This window comes from Salvelinus sp. IW2-2015, unplaced genomic scaffold (assembly GCF_002910315.2).
Source record: "Salvelinus sp. IW2-2015 unplaced genomic scaffold, ASM291031v2 Un_scaffold3362, whole genome shotgun sequence".
Lineage (NCBI taxonomy): Eukaryota > Metazoa > Chordata > Actinopteri > Salmoniformes > Salmonidae > Salvelinus > Salvelinus sp. IW2-2015.
In genome coordinates this window covers 31,777-35,792 of record NW_019944645.1, presented here as the reverse complement: position 1 = coordinate 35,792, position 4,016 = coordinate 31,777, and the positions used below count along the sequence as shown (strand labels likewise).

Sequence of the window (4,016 nt, the reverse complement as noted above, 5' to 3'; positions counted from 1 at the left end):
GTCTGGCCCAGTCCTCCTCCCCTCCTCTCCCACAGTGTGGGCTGGCCCCGTCCTCCTCCCCTCCTCTCCAACAGTGTGGTCTGGCCCAGTCCTCCTCCCCTCCTCTRCAACAGTGTGGGCTGGCTGGCCCAGTCCTCCTSCACTCCTCTGCAACAGTATGGGCTGGGTCTATTTCTAGGACTCTAGGAGAGGTTTCTGTTGGTGTTTTAAGAGAGGATCCAAAGTTAGGACCAGAACCCAGGCTGGTAGCAGTACGGGGACTGGGTTAGGACCAGAACCCATGCTGGACCAAGTTATGGCCAGAACACAGACTGGACCAGGTTAGGACCAGAACCCAGGCCGGTAGCGTTACAAGGACCGGATTAGGACCAGAACCCAGATTGGATCAGTGTACGACCAAAACCCAGGCTGGTAGCGCAAGATGGACCGAGTTAGGATCAGAACCCAGGTTGGACCAGAGGAGGATCAGAACGCACACTGGACCAGGTTAGGAAAAGAACCCAGGCCGGTAGCGGTACGGGGAACATTTGGGGAACTGGGACTCTGGTTTGCAGAGTGGYAGGGTTGGGTCCAGACACTGTTCCTCGTCCTGTTGGTCCAGCAGARTGTCCCCCCTCCGCCGCGGGGAGGTTGAGCAGGGTGTAGGGGGRTCCATGGGGGTGGCTAGTACCTCCATGTCTCTGGGCTCCATGTGATGGGTTAGCAGTGGGTGTCCCCTCCTTGGTGAGGGCGTCGGCGCCTCCAGACTGTGTCCCCTCCTTGGGGATGGTGTCGGGGGCTCCAAGGGGGTAGGAAGCACGGTCATGTCCCTGCCAAACTCCACCGTGGGAGGGGTGTCTGTGCTGGTGGTGTGGGCTGGGGACTCTCCATTCCCCTGCCCCGCTCCTCTGCCCCGCCCAGGTGACTGGCCCAAGAAGACGTCGCAGCGTACCCGTGGCGAGGGGCGTGGTCTAACCAGGAAGTCCAGGGTTTTGGGTCGTTCAGGAGGGCAGCGGCGGCGGGGTGTAGGGGGAAACACCAGATTTGGATCTGGCAACCGGGGAACCTGGGATACGTGTTCACTTAGACCCCTGAGACCTCCATCTGTTTGAGAATAGAGAAAGAAAAACAGTTGTAGAACATCTCGGGATATTAAAGACAGGATGAATCAGGCCATATAGCTAGAGCAGATCAACAAGTAACTGTCTGTAGGAGAACAGTGAAGATACCTGTGGTCTCCGGAGTTGCTCTGACAGGTAAAGGAAAAGGGTGGATATAGTTTGGAGGGCAGCGTGTCTTGATGGCGCCGTCAGATGGGGTCCGGTGTAGACAGCGTGAGGAGGATGGAACGGAGGGGAGATGGGTCGGGGTCAGGGACTGCCGAGGGTGACGCTTGAAGCTCTCCAGGTGTGTGTTGACCAAGGGGTTGAGTGAGGCATGCTGGGGCTGGGGGTGAACKGAGGTGTGGGGCTGGACAGAAGGCTGAACAGGTGCCTGGGGAGAGGCAGTGCGGTAGACCAACAGTTCCTCACTATCAGATCGTAACAGAGACCGCGTAGAATTACAGTCCGACACAGACGACAGTGACAGCAGTGTGAGAGATGACGGGAACAGTCCGCCTCCAACCCGCTCCGTCACCGGGGCAACCGAGTGCTTCAGGGGGCTCTCCTTGTCCCCTCCCCGCCTGAAGAGCTTGCGTGTGGGGGGACTGGTGCTCCGTCTCTGGCCCCCTGTCCCTGTACGGTGGAAGAAGCCCTCCCAGCGAGGTGGCTTGCTGCTCTCCGCAGCCCCCTCAGTCCCAGACCCAGAACCAGTCCCAGGCTGGGCCAGAGTCATCATATTGAAGCCCAGTCCTACTGCAGCCAGCAAGGCCCCACACCCCAGTAGCACCAGCTCTGACCTCCCCCGCCCGGCTTGACCCTTCCTACTGGGGGGCGTGTCCGGGGCCGGGGTGCTATGGTAACTAGGGCAGTACTCCCCGCCTCCTCCTGCGTTACCGTCGGCAACAGGCCCCTCCCTGTGGAAYGGGATGCAGAGGTAGGATTGGCTGGGGGATGCGTTGGCCCCTCCAGCTGGGTCAGTGGTGTAGCAGCAGTCTTCATTCTCTACAGGGAGGAGAGGGTTTCACGACATTACATTATTGTGGCTTTTGATTACTGGAAACCCTTTGTTGCTAAGGTACATGTCCTGACCTATCTCTGTTACAWTCTGACCARACCGCTCGCGTTGCAAAATAAATGTAACACATACATGCTATTCAATCATTGCACCCACACTGCTCACGAGCGTCAAACGTTCTATTTTGGGATGCTTGATGCTCTGCAAGTCCCGCCTCTTCCATCTCCTCATTGGTTTTTAGGAGAATATACCCACGTGGGTGATTGAAAGATGAACTGAGGTTCACACTCCAGTCCAGTTGGTGGTGGTAACGCACCTTAAAGTTGGTTGCCAACCGACATWTAAAGACCACAGAAGAAGAAGAAGCCTGAAGGAGGAGAGATGACTAGAAACTAACTAGGTTTACCTTTTATCTGCAGATTAATTGACGGAGTAGAGAACCTTGTGCATTTCAGGTAAAATAACAACCCAATGTTTATCCCAGGACAAATTAGCTAGCAACAGCAAGCATGTTAGGCTATCAGTATCAATCTTATACCAGTTCCTACCCATCTCTGATAATGTTATTTCAGTCCTTACCCATCTCTGATCATGCTATTTCAGTCCCTACCCATCTTTAATAATGTTATTTCAGTCCCTACCCATCTCTGATACTCTGGATCATGTTATTTCAGTATTCGAGGTGGAAGTCTGGGCAGTGTATTATTTTTGAATGGCCCTCCGCTCTTCCTCTTCAGACGATGCAAGCCGCTTTCCGGCATCTCTTTCCCTTTCCCCCTCGCACTCTTTCACGCGATACTGGTGTGTTCCACTGGTAATTTAATCGTTATGTTGTTAACTCCGAGGGAGCCGTTATATCCCTCCCACTCGGGCTTCGTTCAGAGTCGTGAAAGTTAAGAAAAAGGATTAATAGTCCTAGTCCGTGGTGAGAGTAATGCAGTCTGATTGTTAGAAGTTATTTCGGTATTAAGGACGATAGGGCATCATTATGTACAAAAATTGTTTAAAAAAGTAAGTTACACAACAAAGCAGGTAAACTACAAAAAAAACACAATCGGTTGGGGGCACGTCACCGAGTCATCTCTGATAATGTTATTTCAGTCCTACCATCATTACATCCTACCTTTTATAACTGGTATTTCATCGTTACTCTATAATTATTCAGTCCTACCCCCATCTTTAAAATCGTATTTTCCAGTCCTTACCCATCTCTGATATGATTTCAGTCTACCATCTCTTAATTGCTATTCATCCTACCATCTTTATAATGTTTTTCAGTCCTTCTCCATCTTTAGGAATAATGTTATTTCAGTCCACCTATCTCTAATCAGTCATACCACTCTGATCAAGTATTTCAGTCCCTACCCATCTTTAATAATGTTATTTCAGTCCCTACCCATCTCTGGATCAGTGTTATTTCAGTCCTTACCCATCTTAATAATGTTATTTCAGTCCACCTCTCTATCATGTTTATTTCGTCCTTACCATCTCTGATAATGTTATTTGTCAAGTCCTACCATCTCTGATAATGTTTATTTCAGGGTCCCTACCATCTCTGATCATGCTATTTCAGTCCCTACCATCTTTATATTTTTTAACAGTCTACTTCCATTTATTTTATTTCAGTCCTACCCATCTCTGATGCATGTTATTTCAGTCCTTCCCAATCTTTACATAATGTTATTTCAGTCCTTACCATCTCTGATAAATGTTATTCAGTCCCTACCCATCTCTGAGATTAAATATCTACGCCTGTAATGTTATTCAGTCCTACCATCTCTGATAAATGTTTTTCAGTCGCCTACCCATCTTTATATGTTATTTAGTCCTTTACCGCATCTTTAATAAAGTTATTTCAGTCCCACCATCTCTGATAATTGCTATTTTCAGTCCCCTACCCATCTCTGATCATAATGTTT

General features: G+C 50.1%; 1 pseudogene; it reads right to left on the bottom strand.

Annotated features, from left to right (window-relative positions):
• Positions 1-6: 6 nt before the first annotated feature.
• The window catches only part of LOC112075740 (mitogen-activated protein kinase kinase kinase 9-like), a 34,932-nt pseudogene continuing 30,922 nt past the window's right edge, over positions 7-4,016 (bottom strand).